At 39.6% G+C, this 9,366-nt stretch overlaps 1 long non-coding RNA gene across 1 annotated transcript in view; it reads right to left on the bottom strand.

Annotated features, from left to right (window-relative positions):
• Window positions 1-505: 505 nt before the first annotated feature.
• Window positions 506-9,366, bottom strand: part of LOC142521343 (uncharacterized) — a 38,845-nt gene continuing 29,984 nt past the window's right edge. The window contains exons 2-3 of the long non-coding RNA XR_012814134.1: window positions 1,289-1,343; window positions 506-672 (exon numbers count right to left, since the gene is read on the bottom strand). This is a non-coding gene — a long non-coding RNA (uncharacterized LOC142521343). The remainder of the gene's footprint in view (window positions 673-1,288; window positions 1,344-9,366) is intronic.

Raw genomic sequence — 9,366 nt, 5'->3', positions numbered from 1 at the left:
TTCAATGTGTTGAACGGCTTATAAATGAGTTTATAAGCGTAAGATAGAAGTATGACTTCTATGAGGGAAATGTAACTTTTAATTTGTGGAAGTGTTCATAAATTAAAAGTTGGCCAAATAAATAATGTATTTGAAAATTGTGATTTTCATAAACATTATTATGGACTAAATTAATTCAAGTGTTGAATTGATTAAACACTAGTGGACCTAGTAGAGTCCAAATAATTAAATTAATTCAAGTGTTGAATTATTTAAACTACATTGGGCCTTGTAGAGCTCAATTAGAAATAATTATTAAACTAGTGGGCTTGAGTAAAATCAAGTAATGTTTAATTGGGCTCAAATGTGTGGGGCCCTTAGCTCCTAATCGTTATTACAATGCAATCTGATTAGGGTTAACTAAATTAAGCGAAAAACGAGTTTAAATTTTCTTTACAATGAGCCCAAATCATTTTATTTGAATACTAAAAATAGTATTTAATCTCACGTCATAAACATGCCCACACGTAATCAAAGCCAATCACATACAAACAACTCATATCCTCGGGACATGCCCCGGTATATAGATACATATACATATATACTGGGAACAAGACATAAACATAAAACCTCAGCCCAAGCTGTGGCTCCCTCCAGAAGTACCCTCTCCGGTCTCCTGATATCCTTGAGTACCTGCCATTGTCCACACACAAAGACAACAACAGCCCCCCCTTGGGGGTGAGCAAAGCTCCGTATGGAACAACCAATCATATATACCACAGATATCTAAACAATGATATATGGTATGCAATGCATGTATGTCGTGGAGGTATCAGGTCGAATGCCCATCCACTGAGCACATGTCAGAATCAATCGAATCGCTATCAAATCAATGCTCGAGCTGGCACACCGGCCAATATGGGATACTCGTATGATAGCGTCGGCAAAGCGCCATCAAATCCCAAATCTCATATCCAATCATATGGGGCCACAATTGTCTATGCTTTACGGGTCATATAATACCGGCATAGCGATTGTGTTCACAAACCCCGGAATCCAATCAAATCATATCAGGGTATCCAAGGATCATAGCTCAACGTGCATGTCATGTATCGATGTATGCATCAAATGATGTGTGTTAACAAAACATTTATTTTATACATCGATATATCAATCTCAATGTCATGTATGCCACATCAATAAACAAATAAGGCATATAGACATGTATTCTCATTCCAATCAATCAAATCAATCCGACATATATCATATAATACAGATACCTGTCGTATGTTACCCGGTCGCAACATACCTCAATTCTTCGTTTCCAGTTGATGTAGCCTGAAGATATTGATATTACACTTTATCTACATCAATAACATACTCATTCCAATCAATAACATATTCAAAAATCATTAATATGAGTTCAAATATCATTTGAAACTTCAAAAATTCATATCAAATCAAATTCATATCATAATTCAATTCCGACTTCGAATACAAGTTTCTTGTCGGTTATTCTACTACATATTAGAAATTAAACTTCAAATACATGCTATTCCAGCACTTTGATATTTAGAGCTGCTGGAACTAGAAGAAAATTACCTCAGTCAGAAGCCCTCGACGCGACGATCACAAATATATAATTTGTTTCGCGTTTAGACAGCGTTTTGAAGTCGATTCGGACGAAAGAAAATGAAGATATCTCGTTTCTCTCGAAGCTACGTAAATTAAATGAAGAATTCAAACTGCAGAAATCATTCTTATCTTTCCACCGCCTACGCGCTCGAGCGGTAGAATTCTCGCGCCCGAGCGCGAGAGGTTCTGCCCCCGAGTTGTATTTGTGCCGCGCTTGGGCGGTCAAAAGTTACCGCTCGGGCGCGGAACATTCTGCCCGAACACAAATCTCATATATCCTGGCGCTCGAGCGGTCACTTTCTACCGCCCGGGCGCCACACGTTGTGTACATTTATTTGATTTTTGTACTTATTGGCGTCCGGCTTCTCCACTCGAGCTCTTACAACGTCAATTCATATTCAATATTCATTTTCTCAATTTCATTGTCATAATATACATCAAATACATAATCACATGACAATTTCATACATTATCAATAATCCCATAAGATTTACGATAATACGATACACGGTCCTTACAAAATGTGTTTGAGACATTTAAATAAAGTCCATGGGCTTTGTAAATGTTACAAGCCACTTAAAAATGATGCAAGGGAGATGAAGAGTTGGGTGGCAACTTTTTCAATAATCTATGCATGGCATGCACATGTTGTTTACTACTTTTCCACAAACCAAGACAACTCATCCTCCTCCCATTCCATCACTAGTTGGCCGAAATTTAAGAGGAATTCTCCTTAAAATTTTTCTCCTTTTTGTTCTTCAATTGTTGGAGAAACAATTCTCTTCTCAAAGAAAAATCCTCATATTTTTCTAGTGCAAAATATGAGGGGATCTTCCTAGTTGGTGATGGGCTTGATTTTTGAACAAGGAGTGTTCAAAGGAAGCTTGTAGAAATTCATCCTTTCAAGAGCCAAGTTGTTTACAACTTGGTTGGAGCCATCATCAACCTCAAGAGGTTGATAGGTATAATTTATTAACACCCTATGTATGACAAAGGTGTTTAGTATATGTTACACACTAGTACTAAGGTGCTCGATTTTTCTCTTGCAAAAACTGAAAATTTTGTACCTTCCGTTGCGCATTCGGGCACCTAAAATCGATCCCTTTCATTAGCAACCAAATACAACAAATCTGTTTCAGTCCTCCTCCGATCATCTTACTGCTGATCAAGAATCGGTTCTGATTCATTCTCAATAACACATGTTTCCAAATCAAGTCAGATAAACAGATAAACATGCATTATAAAGCAGTAGAACATAATAGATTGCTAGTATGTAAGAGCAAGGAAGAAAACTCAATCTACCCCGCTCACTAGCTCTTATCTCAATCTAAAGGATCTATCGCTCTGATACCACCTATTGTGGGGACCCGGACGCTAATCATCTTCTTAATCGTCATTAGGATAAATGGATTAATTAATTAATCTGGGTATAAAATTTTTTTTTAAATTGCGGAACGTAATGTAATTCAATCTAATATACATATCAGTATAAAAATACAAGTTTTGTACAACAAACATCGAACTTAAACTAAGGTTCAACAACAAAATGTCAAGTGCTGAATCCTATCTACAGTAACGTCAAAGTCCGTAGTCTCCACTCTAATCACGATCTCTCATCATCTCCTCGACCCTGATCCTGTCCCACCTGTTGCCATGCACACATACAAACACGACAACAGCCGGATAACTCCGGTGAGAATAAAATCCTAGTATAAGCAATGTATACATGCGATGCATAAAATCATATACAAAAGCATAAACCATGTATTAAGAACATGAATCATAATTTATGACACATTAGTGAATATAGATAAAACTCTCTAATTCGTCATCTCCGACTCGACTCATCTCTAATCTAGGGATCCCGGTCCTGGACATTAACACATATATCGAATCTCACCGATAGGAGTCGAATCGCCCCTAAGCAATATCGATATAAGTCAATAATCCAGTGTCTTGAAATATCCGCCACAGACTTGGCATATCCGCCAAAGCTATCCTATGACAATGTGCAATGGTCCAATGACCACTCTATCACTGTCTGGCCCTTCTGTCAATGACTCTCGCTCAATAGCTATCGCCTTTTCTCTACTTTCTATAAATCAATAGATTAATCATAACAATGTCAAAAAATTGCAATAAAATAAAGTATGTGGTTTTAGGGAAACTAGAGTCCAATCTGACTCAAGTTAATCTCCTGGTTAACATCGACTTATACCTTTCGTTCGTAGTCTCGGTCTGAAGAATTGGAAATTATGAATTCAAGACTGTTTTTGTCAATCTGAAATGACATATTGAGAATAGTAATATCAACATTCCATTCCCAATTCAATACTAAATCCGATCAATTTGAATCTAATTCAAAATTAACAGCATAACGGCACAATCCCGATATCCCCGTCAATACAATATCAACAGATATCAATTACAAATCATAACCAATATCCGATACAATCCAGAATCAGTCAATAATCCAAGTCTGTTCAATTTCCAATTAATATAATCAGAAAATCATAACAATTCCATAATCAATCTGTTCTTCAATCTGACTTTGATTCTACGATGTCTAACATATCCAGAACACCATATAATGATCAAATAATAATTCCTCCAATATCATAATTTCAAATGATAACAGAACTCAAAAAAACTTACGTCCAGTTGTAGATGTTGACAAGAGGAGTACAGAACCGTGCTTATGAAAGGATTAACCGAGACCCGATTTGAGATAACGCGTAAAAAGATATATGTGCGAGGATGAGATCTCGCGCATATGCGCGACCAGCCGGGCGCATATGCGCGAAATGTCCAGAGGACCTCGCGCATATGCGCGACCTGAACCCGCGCATGTGCGCGAGGGTGGCAGAGAGTTGGGCAGAAATTTGAGTACCTCGCGCATATGCGCCGAATGAGGGCGCGCATATGCGCGAGGCACTGTGCACATCACGCGCCGAGACATATGGTCTCGCGCATATGCGCCGGTAGATGTCGCGCATATGCGCGAGACGTGTTGTACGTAGAGTGAGCCATTTGCCTTATTGCATGTACGTGTATGAATATATATATATATATATATATATATCAACATATACGTTTTAAGCATCAGAAAAGGGAAAGCGAAGGAAACATTGTCAAAATTGTTTTGAAATCGTGGAGTCGCGATTGTGTACAATCCGTCCGTCTGATTTTGAATCTGACTACGGTACTGTGTTCCTATCAACGCAGGCTACAACTGGACGTAAGTTTTACTACGTTTTGACATGTTTTGAAATTATGATGTTGTTGGAATTGAATACACGTCATATATGATGTTCTGGATATGTTAGACATCATAGAATCGAAGTCAGATTAAGAAACTGACTGATTATGGAGTTGTTATGATTTTCTGATTATATTGATCTGAAATCGGACGGATTTGGATTATGGATGGAGTATAGATTGTATCGGATATGAGTTATGATTTGTAATTGATGTCTGTTTATATGGTATTGACGAAGATACTGAGATTGTGCCGTTATACTGTGATTTGAATTAAATCCGGATTAATCAGATTCAATGTTGAATTGAGAATGGAATATTGATATTATGATTCTCAATATGTCATTTCAGATCTACAAAGACAGTCTTGAGTTCAGAACTGAGATTGCTTCAGACCGTGACTACGAACGAAAGGTATAAGTCAATGTGGTATCGGGAGATCGACTTAAGTCGGATTAGACTTGAGTTTCCCTAAATCACATACTTTACTTTATTGCATTGATATTTGCGTTGATTTGATCGATGTACTTGTTTTCTTGATTAATAGATAACAGGTATTAGACGAGTAATCTTGTGACAGAAGTGTCTGATAGTGGCGGGATCGCCACGGGCACATTGCACGATGTTACAAGATGGTGTATTGGCGATAGTGCCAAAGTCTGTCACCGGATGATTGGCTATTGATGTGGATAGAATTTGGGTTTCTTCTATTACTGTTGATCGATGTCGTATCGGTGTGGATAGAATTGGAGTTCCTTCTATTACTGGTATCGGTGTGGATAGAATTAGAGTTCCTTCTATTACTGGTGATCGATACCATATCGGTGTGGATAGAATCAGACCTTTTTCTATTTCTGGTGATCGATACCTTATCGACGTGGATAGAACTGGAGTCTTTTCTATTACTGTTGGTCGATATAGGAATGCCAACTTCTGGAAACCGGGATCCCTAGACTAGGATTGAGTCTAGTCTAAATTGTGTAGCTACCAGTATTGTCGACAGTTTGATATTAGTTATGTTTCAGATTTTGATACATATTGCTGTTACCTGTTACATGCTTTATATTTGTTTATATGATTGCATGTTTCGTTGATTTATACTGGGATTATATTCTCACCGGAATTATCCGGCTGTTGTCTTGTCTGTATGTGTACATGACAACAGGTGGGACAGGTTCAGGGTCACGGAGATGATGATAGAGATCGTGATTAGAGTGGCGGCTCCGGACTTGGATTAGAGATAGGGTTGGACACTTGATATTAGCTGTTAAACCTTAATTAAATAAATGTATGTGGTACAGAATTGGTACTTTTATATACTGAGATGTATATATGTTTTTATGTCACTACGTTCCGCATTATTTTAAAAAAAAAATTTAGACCCTGTTTATTATAATTGATTAATTAGTCCCAATGATGATTAAGAACATGATTAGCGTCCAGGTCCCCACAACAGGTGGTATTAGAGCGATAGATCCTTTAGATTGAGATATGAGCTAGTGAGCGGGGTAGATTGAGGTTTTCTTTCCTGCTTTTGATTGCTAGCATGAATTCCTGTTTTAATACATGTTTGCCTGAATATCTGATTTTGATATGGTATTGTGTATTATTTGGAATGGATCAGCTGTAAGATGATCCGAGGAGGATAGAAACTGATATGTGGTAGTTGGAATTACTAACCTCCTTGATTATCAGATATGCCTCCGAGAAGAGTACCAAAACAGGGTAGTACTTCAAATCCTCCCATGGATGTGACAGCTACTCCTATGGAGAAATTGCTGAAAAGGTTTCAGTCATTCCATCCACCGACGTTGAAGGGTACGGAGAATTCCGTGGAATATGAGAGTTGGTTGGACGATATTGAAATGATGTTCGAATATTTGGAGTATACTGATGAGAAGAGGGTGAAACTGATCGGACATCAGTTGCATGACGTTGCCAAAAACTGGTGGATTACAACGAAACGGGCATTGGAACAACGAGGTACGGCCATTACCTGGAATGTGTTTAAGGCTGAATTTTATCAACGGTTCTTTCCAGTTTCATATAGGAAGGAAAAGGGAGCCGAGTTCGCCAACTTGAGACAGAGCCAATTAAATATCGAGGAATACGTGGCTAAGTTCTCTACACTGCTCCGGTTTGCTCCCCACGTAGCTGAACATGATGAGGCCGTTGCGGACCAGTTCATAAATGGCCTAAATCCTGAAATCTTTACCTTGGTGAATACCGGGAGGCCAAACAATTTCACCGATGCCTTGAACCGAGCCAAGGGAGCCGAAGCCGGTTTAATGAGACAGAGAGAGGCTTCGTTTGTGCCTTCAGCACCGAGATCACAGATGCCTCCACCAGTTCCCCGATTTGAGAGCGGCAGTAGTAGTGGGAAGAAAGACTTCCTGAAAGCTAAGGGGAAGAAATTCAAGAAAGCTGGAAGTAGCTCATCCAGTTCGAGTGGCTCTAGACAGACTAGTCAGGGCCAGAGTTATACAGGACCCTACTGTAGCACTTGTGGAGGGAAGCATTCCACAGAACAGTGCCGAGGAGTGTTCGGCAACTGCCGCATTTGTAAGCAACATGGACACTTTGCCCGAGTATGTCCCCAGAGAGTTGCCCAGGTATCCCATGCAGCTGAGTCATCTGGATCAGCGGCTCAGACAGGTAGACGACCATCTGCTGTTCATTCTTTTCAGTCAGCACCGTCTACTAAGTCATAGCAGAGGCAAGGAGGAAGCCAGACAGCGAGCCAGCCTCCTAGACAGCAGGCCCGACTGTTTGCTTTGATCGAGGAGCAGGCACAGGATGCACCTGATGATGTTGTGGCAGGTAACTGTTTTATTTTTGGTTATCCTGCATACGTATTGATTGATACTGGTGCATCGCATACTTTTATTTCTGAGAGGTTTGCATTGAGTCATGCGTTACCTATTGAGTCATTGTCTGCAGTAGTGTCTGTTTCTTCTCCGTTAGGGACAGGTTTGATGTCAGTGAAATCTGTGAAATCTTGTATACTGCAGTACAATGGGCATACGATTGAATTAGACTGTATCGTGCTTGGTTTATCTGATTTTGATTGTATTATCGGTATCGATATGTTGACTAAGTACCGAGCTACAGTTGATTGTTTCCACAAGATAGTGAGATTCAGACCTGAGATGGCTGAGGAGTGGAAATTTTACGGTAAGGTTTCTCGAGCTAGAATTCCTTTGATATCTGCAATAAATATGACACGATTATTGCAGAAAGGAGCGGAAGGATTCCTGGTATATTCAGTTGATTTACTGAAGTCGAGCCCATCATTGGAGGACTTGCCAGTGGTGTGTGAGTTTGCTGATGTCTTTCCAGATGAGATTCCTGGATTGCCTCCGATTCGAGAGATAGACTTCAGCATTGAGTTGATGCCAGGAACAGTTCCGATTTCGAGGACTGCGTGCCGAATGGCACCTATCGAGTTGAAAGAATTGAAAGAACAGCTGGAGGATTTACTGGCCAAGGTATATATCTGACCGAGTGTTTCTTCTTGGGGTGCTCCAGTACTGTTCGTGAGGAAGGAGGATGGGTCGATGAGACTTTGTATTGACTACCGGCAACTGAACAAGGCAACGGTAAAGAATAAATATCCATTGCCTCGTATTGATGATTTATTTGATCAGTTACAAGGTTCTTCGGTGTATTCGAAGATCGATCTGATATCTGGATACCATCAACTGAGAGTCAGGGATTCTGATATCTCAAAGACAGCATTCAGAACCAGGTATGGAAACTATGAATTTATTGTCATGCCATTTGGTTTGACGAATGCACCGGCATTATTTATGGGATTGATGAATCGAGTCTTTCAGAAATATCTCGATGATTTTGTGATTATTTTCATCGATGATATTTTGATCTATTCAAAGAATGTGATGGAGCATGCTGAACATTTAAGAACTGTGTTGCGAATTTTGAGGGCGGAGAAATTATATGCCAAACTATCGAAATGCGAGTTCTGGTTGAAACAGGTGGTATTTCTGGGGCATATTATATCCGGAGACGGTATATCAGTTGATCCCAGCAAGGTTGAGGCAGTGATTTCTTGGCCGAGACCGACATCTGTACCAGAGATACGCAGCTTTATGGGTTTGGCAGGATATTATCGCCGATTTATTAAAGATTTTTCGAGTATTGCCAAACCGATTACACAGTTGACTCAGAAAAATGCTCCGTTTGTTTGGTCTGAGGAATGTGAGACCAGTTTTCTTGAACTGAAGAAGAGATTGACCAGTGCTCCTGTGTTGATAATTACTTCAGGTACTGGTGGATTTGTTGTTTACTGTGATGCATCTCACCGAGGATTGGGTTGTGTTTTGATGCAGCAAGGGCATGTGATCGCCTATGCCTCAAGATAGCTGAAGCCGCACGAATCTCGTTACCCAATTCATGATCTTGAATTGGCAGCAATAGTCTTTGCCTTGAAGATATGGCGACATTACCTCTACGGTGAGAAATTCGAAATCTATT

Source organism: Primulina tabacum, chromosome 12 (assembly GCF_025594145.1).
Source record: "Primulina tabacum isolate GXHZ01 chromosome 12, ASM2559414v2, whole genome shotgun sequence".
Taxonomy (NCBI): domain Eukaryota; kingdom Viridiplantae; phylum Streptophyta; class Magnoliopsida; order Lamiales; family Gesneriaceae; genus Primulina; species Primulina tabacum.
Note: the sequence above shows the minus strand (reverse complement) of the source record. Positions and strands in the feature narration are given on the sequence as shown.